We start from the raw sequence: 21,371 nt of genomic DNA on the forward strand, positions 1-21,371 counted from the left end.
GTACTCCATCCGAACATGCGGTGGGGGAATTTATACAATCGATTCCGAATAAAATGGGCCCCACATTTTGCTAACAAATTATCGTCGCTTTTTGTAATAATCCAAATGGGCATCAATAAGATATTTAGAAATTTACGATGTGACAATTTAACTTTATTAAAGTTAAAACTGGCTGATTATACCTCACTTAAAACGCATCAGTGGCACGAAATAAACGAATAATACTCGTGGTATCAAAGCGCCTCACACAGAAGTGCTGCTAAGATAGCGGCACTAGAAGGGGACAGCAAGTAAAGCATCAACTGGACCACGTTTCACGCAAACCCGTTAGCAGAACTTGGAAAAGAACAGACCCGGATTCCAGGATCTCGGGGACCAGGAGGGCTGGGGGTTTGCTTTCAAAAGGAGTATGGACTCAAGACAGTCTATGGTAGGGTCCTGTACCTCCCCCCCACCACCACTTTTTCGGACAAATAAATCATTCTCTCCTGAAAAATAAATTATATGTTAGCACGGGACGATACCCGGTCGCCAGGCACAAGTATTCCTTCCCTCTAGTTAAAAACCAACGCTTTGATCTTGCTGCAAATCACAGGGCGCCTCAATTCCTCGAGACTGGTATTAAAAACAATGGGCTCGGCCGCGGAGCGGGCTCGGGGCCAGCGTTACCCCGTCCGGCCGTCTCCGATGGCTCCCCGCCGCCCCACGGGACCGCACTCCATCACTGACCGAGCCGGGGCGAGGTGACAGGCAGGAGCGGGGCAGACAATGGCAACCGTCGCCGCGCAGGGGGCGCCAAGGGTCCTCGGTCGTCGCCGCCCCCGGCAGCCGACCTCTCCCGCAAATGCCCGGCAAAACTTGAGGTGATTCCCGAACCACAGGTGCTGCGGGGACGCCGCAGCGTCCGAGGCTGGCCCCCGCATCCCGGAGCGCGGCGCCGAGCGGAGAGGGGCGCGGACGCCAAAAGAAGTGAGTTTCGGGGCGCGGTGCCCCAGAGCGGGCCAGGCGGGTGGGCGCGGGCAGGGGTGGTCGGGGCGCTCGCGGGACGGCGGGGGTCTCGCCCGACCCTCCCTCCTCGCCCCCTGTCCCCGGCACTCCCGCTCGTCTCCCGGGACTTACGGCGGCCGCGGGCCGCGGGCGCGGCGGGGCTCGGCCGGCGGCGTCGGCGGCGGCGGCGGCGGCGGCTGAGGGGAAGCCCCTGTCGCTGAGCTGAGGAAGAGAAGCCGTGTTGCTGTGGGGAGGGGACCCGGTTCGCAGAGGGAAGGCTTAAGAGGCGAGGGGAGGGCGAGCCGACAAACCCCGCCCCGGGGGCCGGACGAAGGAGGAGCCGGGGCTGCGGCGAGCGGAGGGGCGGGCTGGGCGGCGCGCTGGAAGCTGCTCGGCTGTCGCCAACGGCACTGGAGGCAGCTCAGGTGACCGCGCGGTCCCGGGAAGCCGATTGGCCGGGTCTCTACCAAGGGGTGGGGGGTGGGGGTCCGGACCGGAAGCCAGGCCACGTGACCCGGAAACGGCTATGGGCAGGGCGGGCGCGCCTGCGCACTCCTGAATGTGCCTCAGGGACGCGCGCGCGCTGCAGTCCCGGCAGTTTAGTGGTGAGAAGATAGTATTTCGCGGTGCCCTTTGTCGACCCTTCTCTGCGGGGCGGGGAAGGTCTGGGCCGCCGAGAGGCGTGTTCGAGCTACCACAACTCCTTGCTCTGAGAGGGTGGGACTGGGAGGTGTGCTGCCCGGTGATGTTGGTGAGGGGAGAGAGGGACTGCTGCAACTCTGGGGAAAACAAGTCGGCTCTTCCGTGGAGCTCGGGTACGCGTTCAGAGGGCTTTTTGCAATTACTTTGCTTCAAAATTGTCCGGAATCTGGCCCCTCCTCCCCATCACACTGCTACAGCCCTAGACACCTTTCGCCCCAAGCTGTGCGAGTGTCTCTTCCCTGGGCTTACCTCGCCCATCCTCAGTGCTGCGGACCTGAGGAGTTACTGTACGTTCTCCGCAGAAAAGCCCAGACAGCACCTCATCTTCAAGATTCCGCTTCCTTCACACGGAGTCACCCCCCTCCTCCCTCACAGCCGCCTGGGTTCCAGTTTAGCATTGCCGACGACTTGCTCTGCCTGGCATGCCCTTGCTCTCAAATGTCACATCTGTGAAGCTTCACTTTCAAACCCTGTAAGAATGAACCCTCTTTCGCCCATATGCCTATTAACCTATTTAGCACATCTTGAGTTTTATTCATTTTGCATTCCCCTGTGTCCATTAACTTTCTATTTAGCACATTTTGACTTTTATTCATTTTGCATCTCAACCTAGTTCACTGCCTGGTGTATAACCCCAGTAATAAACGCGAGTTGACTGGTGAGGACTGTAAAATGATAGATTTGTTAAGAGCCATAGTGCTGAGCATTTTATCTGGCACATAATGAATGTCCATATTTTTTTGAATGAAAGAATGGATGAATCATCTAGTCCGACTCATCTTTTACAGATGAGGAAAGGGGAGCCCCATGGGATTAAGTGACCTTGCTTGAACAGCCACGGGTTTCTCATGTCGAATGCTATTCATTATCCCAGTCACTGAGGTTCTTACAAAGGAAGCTAGAAAATTGCTTTTGTTAAGCTGTGCCCTTTATGCAGAGGTACCCAAACATAGTCACCAGAATTTTTTAACAGTCCAAAGGGAAAAAGAGATGCTAAGTTTTCATGAAGCTAAATTTAATCAGTTTAAAAGAATCTTTAATTAGGGGTAGTGCTCTTTTTGTGCGTGTGAAAATGTCTATAAAACTGAGGTAGTATATAATAGAGATTTGAGGGCATTTTTTAATGCCCTTCTTTAGCAAAATAAAAATGTGCAATACCTCCCCTTTTAAGCACTACTATGCTACTTGGAAAATTACTAAATGTGCTTATGCTTAATGTATACTGTAGTGTTAAATAAGTGGTCAACACAAAACAGAACTGGCTTTCTGGAGATCTTTAGGCCCCACCGCCCAAATTTCTCTCAGCACCTTGACCAATCATGGCTCAGAGGCACATCTCTTTTCTCCCTTACTACACAAAACAGATGCCATTAGCCAGTCAAGGATAGATCTATTGCTGTGCAATGAAAACTTGACCTTTGAATCCAAATGCTACTTTTCCCTTTTTTTTTTCTGTACAAAACTCATATATCCTCAAAGGTGCCTGAGATAACTGGATAACTACCTCCAAGTTTAAGCTCATTGGTTATGCTCCTAATATTGGTCTATGGTTCTGAAAACGAGGATGAAGACAGGAGACTTGCTGATGACATATTGGCAATCTCTGGTGTTCCTAGCCAGGAAAAGGGGGGGGGAGGGAAAGGAATTATGGGAAAAATAATTAGCAGCTGAAAGCAGTTATTACATAATCTTGGCTGCTTATTAATTTAGCAGAAGGAATGGCTTATTAAATTCTAATAGCAACAGCACAACTGCAAACAACCTAGCAATTAACGGTGCAGGGCCCATTATTTTGTTAATATGTTCTCTTCTTTTGGCAAGTGTATAAGAACAAAATTTATAGAAGCAGATGGTCTTTTTCAGTAGATTATAGATGGTTTATTCCCCAGTCTTAGTATTGAGTGCTAATTGTGCATTCACCGTGAAAGACAAAAGAAGCACTGTTATTGTCTTTGTTGGTAGTTAACTGCTTGACTTTGATTCCCACAATTTCCACGATTTCTTTTTCATATAGCCAGTTCTTCTCACCTAGTATCTTCTTCATCTGTCATGTTAATAGGGTATCTTTTTTTAATCTACTGCTTTTATTATCTGGGTGGTCCTGATTTCTTGGTTGTTATTGATTGATGGTACAGAAATTATTTTTTATGAAAAACTAAAAATCAGATTTTATCCTTTTTTTTTTGATACAGGAGACATTTATTACAAGACTGTTTCTCATGGAATAAGAACATGTAGTTTCATGGTGCAAGGCTGCCTGATGTTTCCCAGGTTTGAGTGGCCCTGGTAGAAAAAGGAAAATTCGACAAGGTCAGGAGAGAGAAGAACATATTTATCCTAAAATAAGAATGATGACCGTGTCCCACGTGTACAGAAGGGGAAGAAGAGCTGAGGTATTTCTGGTAACCTGCTTTTTATTTTATTTATGTTCTTATTGAGATTAATTGGCATATAACATTATATTAGTTTCAAGTGTACAACATGATTCAATAATTATATATGCTGCAAAATGATCACAGTAAGTCTACTTAAAATCAGTTTATTTTTTTTAAAAAAGGTGCCCAGCTTTTATTTGTGCTAAATGCAAGGGATGAGGATAAAATAGACATTCCGTCTTCTAACAATAAAATTTTGAGACTTTATATGTAATCTTTTATAAGTTTTCAAAACTTAAAAGTTTTAGGTTCCTTTTATTCATTTTTTAATTTTTTTTATTTTTATTTTTTGTCTTTTTGCTATTTCTTGGGCCGCCCCTGCGGCATATGGAGGTTCCCAGGCTAGGGGTCGAATCAGAGCTGCAGCCACCAGCCTACGCCAGAGCCACAGCAATGTGGGATCTGAGCCGCGCCTGCAACCTACACCACAGCTCACGGCAACGCCGGATCGTTAACCCACTGAGCAAGGGCAGGGACCGAACCCGCAACCTCATGGTTCCTAGTCAGATTCGTTAACCACTGCGTCACAACGGGAACTCCTAGGTTCCTTTTAAATGTGTGATGGCCATATGCTTTTATGTCCTCTCCCTCTCAAAATGCCATTAAACGGAGGGAAAAAAAAGAGGAATATTTAAAGTATAGACCCACATGGACAATGAGGGAAGGGACATTAGCATGAGGATATCAACAAGGATGTCAGGGTACATCATTAAACATTGAAGATTGAAGTAAAATTTGTAGTAGGTTTATATTGAGAATATGGAGGACAGAAGTAAGGGGATGTTGAAATAATATTAAATCCTCATGCAGTAGCAGTAAGAAAATAGATAAGATCTAACATAAATCATAAATAGAGTTATTAGCATATTCTTTCAATACCAGGGAGTAAATTCCAGAAGCAATGATGACTTTCATTCCAGGGACCAATATTGAGGTAGAAAGTAATAAAGGTTATTATTAAATTTTATTTTAGTGTAGGTTTTCCTTAGACAATTTTTTAAAATACTGTAATGAAGTAGATAAAAACCCTTCTGTTAGTGCTAACACTGTATTATGGATTTGTACAGTGTTCCTTCAGCCAGTCTATACATTATTTAAAATTTATTAAATAAAAATGTCTTATGATGAAATTCAGTGCTGAATCAGTATAGAAGATCACAGTAAGTGTAAAAAAAAGATGCTTAGAATTTGCGAATTTGCATTTCCAAAGATAAAGTTGTTTCAAGAAAGACCGGCCTAAAATAATGAGGATTTGAGAACCAAATCATTTCTTATAGATAGAGCTGTCACTGCCAAAGTCCTGAACAATGAGCAAAAGACATATGCTCTTTCTTGAAGCCTGTTTCCATAGTTTTGAATAAAATGTAGGAAAACTACTCTTCTCCATTTAATTTTAGGTTAGAGCAGTGATTCTCAACCTGAGCAATTTTATCCCCCACCTGGGGACACTTGGCAGTGTCTGGAGACATTTGGGTAATCACAGTGGGGTGGGGGTTGAGTTGGTGATGCTGTTGCAATGTATCGCACAGCTTCCATCCCAAAGAATTAGCCAACCCAAGATGTCAATAGTGCTGAAGTGGAGAAACCCTGAGTTAGTCACTGAAAACGTTGCCACTCAGCAACGGAGATAATCCATAGACATTTCAAGAACTAGAATAAGCACTTATCTTCAGAGGGGTTTCTTTTCTATTGGGGGAGTTGGAATCATTCTTAATATTTGATAGGTAAAATCCTTAACTGCTGAAAAGACTGGCCACATACATGATGAAGTCAGTATTTTTTAAAGTAACTAGAATGTACTATCCAAATGGGATTTTTTTTTTCAAAGTGATCCCAGAATATTAGTGGAAGTTATTTAGAACTGGGATGCAGGAGATGACTGTTCCATTCATTCATTCATTCATTAACATAAATGTTTATTATGTGTCTGCTCTGTGCTGGGCACTCTGGAAGGCAGTGGAGATACAAAGACAAGTAAAATGTTAACTCTGTCCTAAAGCCCCAATACCATTTCTCCTGACACAGAATTCCGTGTCTTTTGGCCACCCTAAGTAGTCAGAAGAGCTGTCACCAGTCAAACACTAATATATTTTCTTTCAGGAAACCCCTTGAGACGCTTCATAGAACCTTTGATTCTATAACTGATGTCTTTGGAAACTATTTGCCCTAATAACCTCCCAGAGGTCTTAACAATCTTTTCATTCTGTGAGTTTTCTACAACACTCTTAATTCAGAGCAGTATAAGAGAGAGATTCGATATGCTTTCAACAAAACAATTTCAAATAATTTTCTTTTAACGTTGTCCTTAAGATGAAATGTTTCAACAGTGATCTAACTCAACTAGACCAGTGCTTCTAGTTTTCTTTAGAAAACTCGTGAGAACACAAGATGGCTGGGCCCCATCCCCAGAGTTTCTGATTCAGCAATCTGAGGAGGTGAGGCTGAGAAGTGCATTTCTTTTTTTTTTTTTTTTTAATAGTTGAAGTATAGTTGATTAACAATGTTTTGTTAGCTTCTGGTGTCTAGCAAAGTGATTTAGTTATCTATATCTATAGATATTCTTTTTCACACTCTGTTACATTATAGGTTATTACAAGGTATTGAATATAATTCCCTGTGCTATACAGTAGGTCCTTCTTGTTTATCTCTTAACATAGAGTAGTGTTATCTCTTAGTCCCAGACTCCTAATTTATCCCTCCCCTTGCCTCCTTTCCCCTTTGGTAACCATAAGTTTTCTATGCCTGTGAGTCTATTTTTGTTTTGTAAATAAATTCATTTGTATCATTTTTTAAGATTTCACATGTAAGTGATATCGTATATTTCTCTTTGTCTGAATTGTTTCACTTAGTATGACAGTCTATCTCTGGGTCCATCCATGTTGCTACAGATTGCATTATTTCGTTCCCTTTTATGACTGAGTAATATTCCATTGCATATACGGACCATATCTCTTTATTTCATCTGTTGATGGACATTTAGGTTGCTTCTATGTCTTAACTATTGTAAATAGTGCTGCTGTGAACATTGGGGTGCATTTATCTTTTTGGATTAGATTTTTTGTCTTTTCTGGATATATGCCCAGAAGTGGGATTTTTAGATCATATGGTAGTTCTATTTTTAGTTTTTGAAGGAACCTTCATACTGTTTTCCATAGTGGCTACACAGTAGTTTACATTCTCACCAACAGTGTAAGAGGGTTCCCTTTTCCTCACACCCTCTAGGATTTATTATTTCTAGACTTTTTGATGATGGTCAGTCTTCAGTGTTATGTGATATCTCATTGTAGTTTTGACTTCCATTTCTCTAATAATTAGTGATGTTGAGCATCTTTTTATGTGCCTCTTGGCTGTCTGTGTCTTTGGAGAAATGTCTGTGTAGGTTTTATGCCCATTTTTATTTTTTTTAATTTTTAATTTTTAATTTTTTTATTTTTTTACCTTTTCTAGGGCTGCACCCACGGCATGTGGAGGTTCCCAGGCTAGGGGTCTAATTGGAGCTGTAGCCACTGGCCTACGCCACAGCCATAGCAACGCAGGATCCGAGCCGAGTCTGCAACCGACACCACAGCTCACGGCAACGCCGGATCCTTAACCCACTGAGCAAGGCCAGAGATTGAACCTGCAACCTCATGGTTACTAGTCAGGTTCGTCATCCACTGAGCCACAATGGGAACGCCTATGCCCATTTTTTGATTGGGCTATTTGTTTTTTTGATTTGAGCTGTATGAGCTGCTTGTATATTTTGGAAATTAAGCTCTTGTCGGTCACATCATTTGCAAATATTTTTCCCAGTCTGTAACTTGTCTTTTTGTTTTGTTTATGGTTTCCTTGGCTGTGCAAAAGCTTATAAGTTTGATTAGGTCTTATTTGTTTATTTTTGCTTTTATTTCTTTTGCCTGGGAGTTGGACCTAAGAAAATGTTGCTGCGATTTACTTTATAGGGTATTTTACCTATCTTCTCTTCTAGGAGTTTTATGTGAGACTTGCATTTCTAACAAGTTCTCAGGTGTGGCTGATGCTGCTAGTCTTGGAGCCACACTTTGAAAACCACTGCTCTATACCAAAAAAAAGTTATGATATCTAACATGATAAAAGCCAGGATTGTGATAATTTTCCCAGACAAATGATCTAAAGGAAATTTGAGGTCTGAATATTTTTTATTGTTGACCTCATTAAGTCTGATAACGTTGGAAGAGTAATATTCCTAGTTATATGATCCTGAAACTAAATCTATATGCACAACCCACAGTGCCTACGATCATGGTGTGCCCTTACAAGCTAATGTGCTCTAAGAGTCTAAGCTACAAATTAGAGCACTTAGAGAAACTCGAAGGTTGCACCGTTAAAAATCAGATGCTTACTTGATGAATACCACTACTCTAAAAATATTTTCCAACTCCTCATGCCAAGTAGGAATCACCTCTGAAACACTTTGTTGGCATTTACAGACATGGAGTGGAAAGGAGAGGGTTGAGAGGGACCAGCTAGACAGAATCAATATCCCTGGATAGGGCAGAAACCACTACGTAGTAATCACAATTTGCCCTTTTTCTTCCTTGGCACACAGCTAGACCCTGTTCCTCAGCTAGGTTCCTGTTCCTGCAGTTAGGTGTTCTCATGGGGCTGGGATCAGGCTATGAAATGTGGATGGAAGAAGTGATAACAGGCTGGGCCCAGAAAACCTTCTACAGGGAAGCCTCTTCCACCTTGCTCTTGCTCCATCGATGTGACCTTGGAAGTCAGGCTGTTAAGATGGCTGAGTCTCTGTCAACCTGGGTTCCTGAATAACTGCATGGAGCAACCACACAGACCACTACCAGCATCATCATTCCTACTACCAGTTGTACCTTTAAGTGAAAGAGAAATAACTCTGTATTAAGCTAGCAATTTTTACTTTTTCTGGGTTCATCTCTTATAACTGTTAGCATAACTGGCCATTCTTGCAAGCTGTTACACACTTCATTACAAAGAGAAGGAGCCATGGTAATGGGGAGAGGGGAACATTTTCAAGTGGCTAGCTCTTTGTATCCATTCTAAACCTGCTTTTTACGCTCCTTCTTGTGTCTCCATTGACATTTAGAGAATCCTCATACAACCTGAGCCCAGAAGTTAAAACTACTCATCTGTCAAAGGGGCAGGAAACCTGATTTTAGGTTTTTCTTTAACTTTACATTCCTCTGGCCAAACCTAGTGTTTGTACCAGGCAATAGATAATGCAAAAATTTAAAAATCATGTGGCTGAAAGGCCCTCATCCTCATGGATACTAGTTAGATTTGGTTCCGCTGCGCCACAACAGGAACTCCTAAAGCACCATTTAGAATACATGACCATTTTAATTGAATGAGTTGAAAAACTTTTAGAAATAATGCACACATTTTAAATATAACAAATACATAAAAGAATAGATTTTTAAAGCTCTTTCACTCAAAAAGTTCATTTTACAAAGGGAAATTAAGCCCCAGAGAAGTAAGCAAATTGCTCAAGATTATACTGTCTTGTTAGTGGTAGATGAGGAACTAAGAGCCCTGTATTATCTCTAGGCAGTGTTTTCTCACCACAGTCCACTATCTGTTGCACATAAACTACTAGTCCATTATCTTTAGACAAAAACAAACAAACAAGTAAAGTGGAAAACCTTACACACACACACACACACACACACACACCCCGCCCCCCCCAATCATAAACTCTTCATTTCTTTTTCTTATCTCTCTGAAACAAATACTGACTCCACTAGCTGACTGAAACTCTTGCAGTCTCCAGGACTGAAATAGTATTTTACTCGTCTTTATATCATAGAATCTAATACAATACTTTGCATAGAGTAGATGCTCAAAATGTTAATTACTTTGAATTGGATGCCAAAAGAAAATTTAGTAAGCCTCTATATCATTGCTTCTTGAATGTTACCAGTTTTTTTCTGGTCCTCTCCACCTACCATAGCATAGGAAGTAATCGCCTCCTTTCCATCCCCACTAATATTGCTGTAGGTCAGACCAGCAAACAACTTTGTCTCAGCTACTTCCCACCATCTGATCCCATTACTACGATTCCTTTTGTGCATGGCCAACTGAGTATTTTTTCTGAAATATTAATGCAATAGAGATAGACTCTGCTTAAAGTGCTTCAGTTTCTTTATTACTTCAGTTTCTTTGCCTGAGTCTGGGCCAGGTACTCCCTGAGTACTTGGATAAAATAGAGAACAACCTAGATATATGGTATAAGGGCAGGGGGCACAGTTTATAACTGGCAGTCCCAGTACAGTGGGGTAAGTGTTTCAGAGCAGCAAGGGCAAAAGCCAAGGTGCTGTGAGAGCATGTAGGAGAGGGCCCAACCCGGAGTTTTGGTGATAGTGATAGGTGGTGGGGTCAGAGAAAGTTTCCTGGAGGAAACAGCCTTTAGGCCAAGATTGAAAAAAAAAAAGGCGGGGAGGGGGGGTTGGGGGGAGTTAGCCAAGAGAAGACAGGGCAAGAGTGTTCTGCACTGGGAGAATAGCATGTACGAAAAGGAAGGGGTTAGTGTGCGACCATCTTAAGGACCTGAATAGAAGGTCTGTGTGGTCAGAGAGTACGTGGGTAAAGAAGAGTCTGCAGAGAATAGCAGGACCAGATTATATGGGACATTTTAAACAAAGTTAAAACATTTGGGCTTTATATAAGATACTGAGGGACATTGAAAGATTTTAAGCAAGGGCAGTGCCATTATTAGATTTGAGTTTTAAAGTTTCAGAGAAATCACTCTGGTTGAAATGTAGTTAATTGCAGAATATACTGTACTCTGAGTTTAGTTGCAGATAAAATTAATCATTCTAAGTAATGCAAACAGAAGCAGTCTAAAAATGATTGGAAGAGCAAAATCTAGGCTGAGTTTCCAGGAAAACGTTCCAGAATAACACCGCAGAACTTGACTATCAGGGAGCCAGCGTGTCTGCCATGATCAGTGAGCTGGAATACTAAGAAGCTGTCTCCATAACTGCTGGCTTCAAGCCTGTACCTCCTCTGCTGTGATTGAGAAATCAGGAATCTGCTGGCAACAAAGTGGGGGCCATGGGTCCTCGCTCTTTTCACTCATGTGGCTGGACTAGACACTGGACTCCTGCTACAACTGCCACCGAAAGCCAGATGCCTCCGTAACATGCTTACCCACAGAAAATAGCAGAGACGAGGCCCCCTTTTCATGATCTGTCACTTCCCCTTCCAAATCTTGCATAGGTGCACCTGGTTGTTGGAATCTTCATCACAACCGGAAACGTTGCTATGGAATGTAGCTTTTTGTTTTCTGGAAGGAATGAACACTATAAGGAAGTTGGAATGGATAGTGAGCCACCATGTCCACAGTAGGGGTGGCTAAGAGACCAATTGAGAAGCTGTTGAAGAATTCACATGAGAGGTGAAGGTAGCCTAACAAGGAATAAAAAGAAAGACGTCGACTGGAGAGAGTTTGGAGGTAGAATTGCTTTGATGTAGGGGCAGGGGAATGAGTGTAAAGTCAGGGTGTCCCTGAGGGAGGATCCCCTGAGAGATAGAACCTAGGAAGAAGGCACACTGGTAGTGAAATGATGAACTCATTTTTCATCCTCCAAAATCAGCTGTCTGTGGGGCCTCCAAGTAGGTAGTGGGAGTTGTTGATATAAGTCTGAAGGCTCAGTAGTGAGGTTAGGGCTGGATCTAGAGATCTGTGAGTCATCAGCATAGAGTTGGCAAATGAAGCTGAGTAGGAGGATGAGATCATTCTAGAAGAATGTATACATCTACATACATACATACATGTATATATATATATATATATATATAAATTATTATTATTTTTTGTTTCTTAGGGCCACACCCACAGCATATGGAAATTCCCAGGCGAGGGGTCGAGTCAGACCTATAGCCGCTGGCCTATGCCACAGCCACAGCAATGCCAGATCTGAGTCATGTCTGCTACCTACACGACAGCTCATGGTAACGCCGGATCCCCGACCCACTGAACAAGGCCAGGGATCAAACCCACATCGTCATGGAAACTAGTCAGATTCATTTTCACTGCGCCACAGCGGAACTCCCTATGTATTTTAAAGTACAGTGAAAGACAGAATTATAAGGTGATTCCCACGATGTTATGTTAGGCTAAACTACTTGGCCAAAGGGAATTTGCAGATGTAGTTAAGGTTACAAATCAATTGATCTTAAAATAGAGATTATAAAACTAGGCCTACGTTAATCATATGGAACTCTTTAAAAGAAGAGATTTTTTTCTCCAGCTAATAGAAGAAGAAGTCAGAGAAATTGGAAGCATAAGAGGGATTTGGTGAGAGGGGGGTCTTCATTGGTGAGGTAGAGAGTGTGATGTGACCTGAGAGTAGCCTCTAGGAGGTGAGTGTGAACCCAGCAATAGCCAACCAAAGAAGGGACCTCAGTTCTATAACCACAAGGAATTGAATTCAAGGCTTTTAGTATATTTATAGAGTTGTGCAAACATCATCACAATCAATTTCAGAACATTTTCCCCACTCTAAAAAATAAACCCTACACCCCTTTGCCATCTCATCCAGTCTCCCCAACACCCTTCACCCCTGCCCCAGCCCCTGGCAGCCGCTGATCAGCTGTATCTAGATTTACCTATTCCTGCCATTCTATATAAATGGAAGCATATCATATGTGGTCCTTTGTGTCTGGCTTCCTTCACTTAACATAGTATTTTCAAGATTCATCCATGTTGTGGGAGGCATTGGGATTTCATTTCAGAGCACATTTATTTATTTATTTATCTTTGTCTTTTTGTGGCCGCACCCACAGCATATGGAAGCTCCCAGGCTAGATATCAAATTGGAGCTGTGGCTGCTGGCCTATGCCACAGCCAGAGCAACACCAGATCCTTAACCCACTGAGCAGGGTCAAAGATCAAACCTGCATCCTCATGGATACTAGTTGGATTTTTTACCACTGAGCCACAACAATGGGAACTCCTCAGAGCACAATTTTAATGGGTAGAAAGAACCTCAAAGGAGTTTAGGGGTGGATGCAAGGCAGACACTTCCCCTGTACACCCAAATCAGCTCTGGTCATTAGCATTCAGTGCTGAAAATGTTATAAGTATGTCCTTCTCTTGGGAGTATCTAAAATAAGTCAATATCAAATGCTAATGCTTTTTGCTTCTTCTCCTCCCCTCCCCCAGCAGTAAATATAACTGAAAGCCTTGCTTAATGACAAAAACTGAGTCAGTCATTGTTGCTTCATGTTAACTACTTGCCTAAGAAACACGCTCATCTTATAGAGGAGATGATGAGCAAAACTGGCAATGCCCTAATAAGCTCTAAATTAAGCATACATAATGTTGAACACAATATAAGAATCAGCAAAAAAAAATTTCTACTTATTGATCATTAGTGTTAATGAGAACAGCAGCAAGTGGCTCTATTCCTGTTCACTTAGAAAGTATAAAAACAAGGTAAGCAAACAATTAGGAAGGTTAATGCAAGGATTCAGTTTTCATCCTGATAATGGAATAATTTATTTTCTAGCCTATTGACCTTGGAAGCCCTCAACGGCTTTATTTTCTCTGGTCTTTGGCTAATTTTCAACCGTGTTAGTAACAGAAACTGCGAAAATGGGATCAGGGCCTACTAAAAGCAATAAAACCAAATGAATGCATCTACCTCCTGGAAATGTCAGTTACAAATAAGCAGAAAGCGCTGCTGTCTATATGAAGGAACTAGAGCCCCTTATTAATAACAGTGGAGGAAGTAATCCAAGAGACTAAATGTGCTGGTGAGAGGGGCTAAGGCTCTCTGAGGAGTTCAGGTTGTAAAAGACACGTAAAAACTTGGGAAGAAGGAGGTAGCAATCAAAGAGTAAAACCAAGAAACAGCACAGAGCTGTAATACTAATGCAAGAAAGACTAGCTGGAGAGAACTGAGACTTGCTGAAGGGTATTTGAATTTGAAGATTCAGTGCTGCAGTGGAGTCTCTTTTGTTTGCCCAATATCCCTCACTCCTTCGAAAAACAGTACTCCCTTTCTTTGGGGAAGCTTTCCTCTCCCCCTACCACCTTCACTCCCATTCCACAGATGCAGACTGAAAGAATGCAGGTCTTCAGATTGGGAGAAATCATATCTGAGAACATGAAAACAATTTTCCAAGGAGATCCTTGAAATATTATCTGCAATCTGTATTTCTCGTAGATTAGAAATAGAAGTGCTTCCTGGAGACAGGAGATGGGCACATGTCATGGTTTTCAAAAATGAGGAGAATGGAGGTGATACAAATGTTAACAGGGATTTCAAGATTGATTCTCCATTAAGAATATCAAATGCCTGGTGTGTGAACTCCCAGAGAGTAAAGAGGTAAGCCTTAAAGAAACCAGCACGAATTCACTAAGAGACAGCCTGACAGACAGGCCTTGGTGTCTTTTGTTATATGTTTATTAGACTAGTAGATGAAAGGAATCCCGTGGACATAGAGTTTCTGTGCTTCTGCAAGGCATTTTTCAAAGACTCTCATGGATCCTTGCTGAAAAAATAGAGAAACTGGATGGATGATAGGATAATTTAGCAGCATAATCATTCTATCCTGAGAGTGCTGATGAATGGATCTTTGTCAAATCTGGCAAATTTTGTCAAAGATCTCTTTGGAACAGGGTTGCTTTCCTAGCATGGTCCTTTTTAAGTAACCTGGATACAGGCTGAGTGGACCTGGTTATCAGTGTAGAGAAAATAAGAATCTGGGAGGCAGTTAGATGACAAAGCAGATTCCAAACTGGCATTGGCCCAGCAATGATGTATCAGCTAGTATCTTTTGGAAAAAGGCAGGATAAATGTGTAAATAAGTGCATAAATGTTCATCTCTATTACAATGAAATTTAAATAGGACAAGTTTTAGTGTTCTACCTCTGGGGCCCAAGTTAAGGATATAGGGAGAACTTGCTAAATAGCAGCATGTGGAAAAGAAGACTTGGGAATTTTAGTGGCCCGAAGCTAATAAGAGCCAAGAGCATGATAAGGCTATAAAATGAAAGAAAGAAAAAAAAAAAGAAAACCCACAGGGATCTTGGGCTGTTAAAATAGAAATATAGTATTCTGACTGTTCTATGCTTTTGATAATCAGTCTTACCATACTTTGATTTATTATGTTCAATTCTGGGAAACATATTTCATGAGGGATGTAGACCAACTTCAACTCCTTCATAGGAGTCATATCATATAGTGCTATAAATTATGACATATGAGCAACAGCCGAAATGAGTAAGGTTAGTTAGCTCAGGGAATAAAATACTTAGGGGCAAAAAAGATGGCTCTTTTACAGCATTGAAAGAGATGGGGCATAAGAGAAAATTCTGTTTAGTTCCAAGAGGAAAACAAGGATCAGTGGATGAAAGTTACTGGGGTGGTAGAGTTCAGATAGAATATAAACAAGTAACTACTAATAATTCGGAGTCTGGAATCAAAGTAGATGAGCTCTCAGTTGTTGGAAATGTTCAAACAAATGACATGGCAGAGGGGACTCCTCTACTATATGAAGGGCCGGACACTCAGAACCTTAAGGCTCTTTTCAATTTGGGGATCAAGTCTGCTGTTCTTTTGGGATTTGTGGGTGTGTGTTTGGTATTGTTTCTCTCCACCCTAAACAGAAATGAAATGTTTCCTGATTTATATGTCAGAGGTCTAGAATAGTCAGGCACAAATGGCGTAGAAGGCCAGTGTCTGGAATTTGCTTTGAATTTCCCCCATAATGCCTAACCCACAGGCACTCAATAAAGGGGCTCTTTTCTTTTCTTCTTAATTAATTAATTAATTTTGCTTTTTAGGGCCCCACCCTTGGCATATGGAGGTTCCCAGGCTAGGAGTCCAATCGAAGCTATAGCTGCCGGCCTAAGTCACAGCCATAGCCACATCAGATCAGAGCTGCGTCTACGACCTGCACCACAGCTCAGGGTGGCACCAGATCCTTAACCCACTGAGGGAGGCCAGGGATCGAACCTGCAAACTCATGGTTCCTAGTCGGGTTTGTTTCTGCTGCACTACGACGAGAACTCCTTAAGGTGCTCTTTTCTTGAAGCTCCCCTGTTTTTCAGGAAGATGCTTTCCTATTTTATATCTCATTTATATTCATGATTTCAAGAATTCAAGAATTGAGCCACTTTCTCTCCTTCAACTGCTTTCTTTTTGCTCGTGGATATCTCCTAATTTAAGAGTGAAGAATTGTGCGGTTTTTTGTGCTAAAGAAACTGCATCTCCCTACTATGATTTCCATCATTGCAAATTCACATTAAGTAAAAGTAGTTTCCTAATTCTCATCCTAGTTTCTTTCTAATAGGACTTTGATTTGGAAAATATTTAATGTTTGTCACAAAAACCTGGGAGAGCTTTTCAGGGCGCCATACAAAATGTAAAGCTTGCCCTTCAAGTCAGACAGACTCAGGCTTTAAATCATGGCTTTTCTGGGTTTCATAGTTAGCTTGCTTAATCTTTCAGAACCTCAGTTTCCTCATGTGTTAAATGAGGTTGATAATATTTATTTCATGGAATTATTTTGAAGATGAAATAAAATAAAATATGTCAATAACCTATCATTATGCTTACTACATAGCTGACATACCATGGAATGTCAATATTATTAATTCCTAACACAGTAACTTCCTCATAATCTTCAGTTCCCCTTAAAATAACAGATCAAATTTAATTTATCAGCACCGTATTATTTGTTTTTTAATTTTTAAATTTTTTATTAAAGTATAGTTGATTACAATGTTCTGTCAATTTCTACTGTACAACAAAGGGTAATATTTGTATTTAAAATATTTAGTGCCAGCTTTCCATTTCTTTTGCTAACTTAATCATTTAACTACATGTCCTAAATGACATAACTTTATAATTATTTATAGGTTTGTTAAAAAAAATTCGTGTGGTGATAACCAAGTCCAAGGCATGTGTTTAGAGTTCCCGTCGTGGCACAACAGAAACGAATCCGACTAGGAACCATGAGGTTGCGGGTTGGATCCCTGGCCTCGCTCAGTGGGTTAAGGATCTGGCGTTGCCGTGACCTGTGGTGTAGGTCGCAGACGAGGCTTGGATCTGGCATTGCTGTGGCTCTGGCGTAGGCCAGTAGCTGCAACTTGGATTAGACCCCTAGCCTGGGAACCTCCACATGCCTCGGATGCGGCCCTAAAAAGGACAAAAGACAAAAGACAAAAAAAAAAAAAAAAAAAAATTAGCCTTGATGTTTTCTAGTACCTATTCTGTGTCTAGATCTGAAGCTCTAGTTTTCCCAAAATGCCTTGCCCAAAGCAAAGCAGTTGCAGGGTTCCTGCTTCTTCAGCCTGCCCTAACCAAGCCTAGGACACTGATTGTTTCCTTCTGTACTTTGCAGAAATTGGCCTCCTCTGTTTGATTTGAAGTCATGAGTTTGGATCACAGTGAGTGGTACACTCTGCTTAATGAATCATTAGTAGAACAGAGAAAAGAACAGACTCAATTACATGCTGAGTTGGTTAACCAGCCTTTCCTTGAACACTGCCCTGCTCCAACCTACGCTGAAACAGGGAGGCTTTTGTATAGCAACGACTCCCTCGCCAGTAGTTCTGTCTGTTGAACCTAAGACCCATATTCTACATTCTTGATTGATTTTAATCTGACTTGGCAGCTTTCTTAAGTACTGCAGCCATCTGCAAGCAGAAATAACGAGGGCTTTGTACAAACAGCATAGCTGCTGGGCTCCCGGCCTCCTTTCCCCCTTTCTGTCTTCTTGACCACATGCTCGCTCTATCACCTGCAGGTATCAGACTCTGCATAGGGGCCCTTTGGGGTCAGGCTCTTGGGGCTTGCTCAGGAGGTGATAAGCCCAAGAAGTAAGGGGAAAGAGAGCGGGAGACAGATAAATGATAAAACAAATAATCAGGTGGCGATAAGTGCTGCCCTTTCCTCTCCTGCATCTGCGCTCCAGACTCAGTGTATTAAAGTTCTGCGAATAAGCTCTGTTCTCTCCCACCTCAGTGCCTTTGAACACCTGTGGGAACCTTCCTCAGCCCTTTTCACCTCTTCAGTGAGGCCTCCTTGATCGTGGCCTCTCCTCTGACCTACTGTTGTCTGTCCCCTCCTACTAGTCCAGAGGCTGCTTACAAGCAGGGACTATGTCTCTTTATTTCCCGTAGTTCAGAGACTTAGCACAGTGCCTGACATATAAAAATTGCTCAATAATTCCTGGTTGATTGACTGAATGGGTCAGGGGAGAGTTGAAGGCCAATCTTGATTTATTACATAAATAATACTGAGCCCCCGTGATAACCCAGGAGAGCCAGACAACCAAAATATGAACACATAAATCTGTCAGGTGGTGAGGAATGCCAAGAGGTGAGGGGAAGAGAGTGACAGCAGGAGACACACAATAAGCAGATAAACAGGTCAGGAGGTGAAATAGCACAGGAGAGAAATGGCAAACAGGGGCCACGGGGGGTTGCTATTTCAGATAGACCCATTAGGGAAGGCCTCTCTGGCAAAGAGATATTTGCACATAGAGCTGAAGTCAGTGAAGGAATGAACCAGTGGAATCTAGGGGGTAAGCTTTCCAGGCAGAGAGAACAGAGAGTGCCAATTCTTAGAGCTCAGCATGAGGAAGCGGGCCATAGCTGACGTCAGGAACTGCAAGGAGACCATTGCGGCTGGAGTACACTGGAGAGTGGTGAGAGGCGAGATAGGAACAGCCAACAACACGCAAACAAAGGGTGCAGCATGGATTGGCTGTAAGTGAATGTGATAAACCATCAGAGAAAACTTACACATGAGACCCTGAATGTCTATGGTTGGAAAGTAGGAGAAAAGCCAGAGCAATGGAGGCCGTCTGTAAGGGGGTCCTAATTCAGCAAAAAAGGAGACAGCACCAAAAATAACAGCCTAGTTTACTTGATGTTACTCCCAGGTAATTGATTACAGTATTCAAAGCATGATTTGTAAGCACCCGCATTGGAAATTAGTGACCTGTAGGAGCTGGGGTGGTGGGGGTCACAGAGAACATCACATCAGTTACCAGATTTTCTTTTACTTGTACCTTCACTAGTAATATTAGGCCAGTTGATCAAAGTAATGTGGTACAAATAGCATACGGAGATTTGTACAAGGTATTTGGCAAGGCCTTGGTATCCTCATAGACAAGATGGACATATGTGCTCTGAATGGTCACCTTGTTAGATGACTTTGATCTTTTTTATTATTATTTCTTTTTCTTACTGCATAAAATACACATAATATAAAATTTATCATTTACTGTTTTGAAGTATACAATTCAGGGGTATTAAGTGTATTCGCTATGTATGGTGTGCAACTATCACCACTGTCTAGTTCCAGAACTTTTTCATCATCCCAGAAGGAAACCCCCATTCTTGTTCTTCATTCTCCCCTACACCAATTCCCAGGCAATCATTAATCTGCTTCCTGTATCTATGGATTTGCTTATTCTGGGTATTTCATATAAACGGAATCATGTAATAGGTGTTTTTTGTCTGTCTTCTTTCATCTAGCATAATGTTTTCAAAGTTCATCCGTGTTGTAGCCTGTATCAGTACTTCATTCCTTTTTTTTTTCTCTCTTTTTATTTATTTGTTTACTTATTTTCTTTTTTGGCTGCCCCGCTGCAAATGGAGTTCCCGGGCTAAGGATTGAACCTGTGACCTGGTGCTGCAGAAACAGTGTCAATCCCATTGCACCACAGGAACTCCTTTATTCCTTTTTTATAACTGAGTAATGTTCTATTATATGGATATACCAGATTTTGTTCACCCATTCGTCAGTTGATGGAAATTAGGGTTGTTTCCACCTTTTGGCTATTTTGAATAATAGTGCTCTGAACATTTGTGGACAACTTTTATTTGAACACCTGTTCTTAATTCTTTTGGGTATATACCTAGGCGTGGAATTGCTGGGCCATATGGTAATTCTGTGTTTAATCTTTTGAGGAACTACTGAATGTTTTCCGCAGCAGCTGCTCTTTCTATAGGAAGTGTTGGGGGCAGGGCACAATTGGAAGGACCAAAGGTTGGCTCAGGGTGGGGGTGGTAGCGGGAAGGGCTGTGCTCCTGTATTTCTAGAGGAGTTGGGAAGGGCACGAGGCATGAGATCAGGAGCACATCATCCGGCGTTAGGAGGGCTTGGGTTAATGGTCAGTGGAATGGCCCTGCTGAAGGGAGATCCCTCCTTATCGGGATGTGAGGCATCTAGAATTTGCACACAGCGAATCCTCAGCTGAATACCTTGAGGTCCTTCCTGTGAGGTAGCCTGTCGCTATGCTCTCTGAGGAAAGGTCCAGGCCAGGCCAGCAGGTATCTATCTCTCTTGAAATGACAAACTGATCACATTTTCAGATGACACTCAGGTGGAAGAGATACCAAATTTAGAATCAGGATTTTGAAAGATTAAAGCAAGCCAGAGAGATGAATAAAACAACCAGGTGGTGTTTGTGAGTTTTTTTTTTTAATCTTTTTTTTTTTTTTGCAAGCAACAGCAGTGGATGAGATAGGTCAGTCATGGAAAAAACACAGCGATTTTGTAGACCAGTTGTTAACATATTAATATATATTTTTTAACCTGGGATTAATTTCAAGGATTTAATTTTTCCTTCAAAGGGCAACAAAACTAGAAAGAATAAATGCCTGCTTAAGAAAAAGCAACATGAAAATAGCTACTCCTGCTCCTAACAAGAACCCAGAGACTACCCAAGTAAACCTACCAAGGATGCACTGAAGGTGCTTGGATTTATTTCCAACATCCCATAACAGGTCAATGTTAAAATTTCAACACTATATCTCTTTCTAAATCAGCAAACTCAAAAATCACTGGTTACCAAACATTTTGCTTGGTGTACTGACCCCTCTCCTCCTCCGTTAGGAGCAGCTTTCACGGAGGACCTTCCCCTCCAGGTGTCATACATAATGCAGTTAATGAATGGAGTAGGTACCGGAGGGTGGGAGTGGAGATAGAAGTACAATTTAGGCACCAAATCAGAAACTGTATTTTTCCAGAGTCAACTTCTGCACCATCAATTTTTTAAAACCTCAAAATCCATCAAAATGCTTATATAATATTTTTCATCTTCAATATCATGAGAGTACCAAAGAACAAGCCAATTACTTTCTAAAAAATTTATGAAAAAGTAAATCATAGAATACCATTCAATTTTTAACTATGTATAATATTTATGAGTCCACAAATTGCAGATGAAAAATAAGAAAAAGGTGATAAAAATGATTTGTTTCCAACTGGGAAACATGCATTAGAA

The 21,371-nt window shown here is 41.9% G+C and overlaps 2 protein-coding genes across 16 annotated transcripts in view; one reads left to right on the top strand and one right to left on the bottom strand.

Annotated features, from left to right (window-relative positions):
* The window catches only part of AP1S2 (adaptor related protein complex 1 subunit sigma 2), a 29,905-nt gene extending 28,650 nt beyond the window's left edge, over positions 1–1,255 (bottom strand). For all 4 annotated transcript variants that reach the window (XM_003134953.6, XM_085008563.1, XM_005673456.4 and 1 more), the window contains exon 1: positions 1,120–1,255. The gene's annotated coding sequence lies outside the window, so the exon portion shown is untranslated. The remainder of the gene's footprint in view (positions 1–1,119) is intronic.
* GRPR (gastrin releasing peptide receptor) overlaps positions 754–21,371 on the top strand; it is a 468,413-nt gene continuing 447,795 nt past the window's right edge. For 4 of the 12 annotated variants that reach the window (XR_014834571.1, XR_014834572.1, XR_014834573.1 and 1 more), the window contains exons 1-2: positions 1,545–1,802; positions 3,882–4,082. The gene's annotated coding sequence lies outside the window, so the exon portion shown is untranslated. Of the gene's footprint in view, positions 970–1,544; positions 2,162–3,881; positions 4,092–14,290; positions 14,453–21,371 lie in introns of those variants that run through there. The other 8 variants (XR_014834575.1, XM_085006233.1, XM_085006236.1 and 5 more) reach the window with 5 other exon arrangements.

This window comes from Sus scrofa, chromosome X (genome assembly GCF_054392235.1).
Source record: "Sus scrofa isolate SSC_HxYL_T2T_F1_AM1 chromosome X, Sscrofa_HxYL_maternal_Yorkshire_Landrace_v2.0, whole genome shotgun sequence".
NCBI classification, from domain to species: domain Eukaryota; kingdom Metazoa; phylum Chordata; class Mammalia; order Artiodactyla; family Suidae; genus Sus; species Sus scrofa.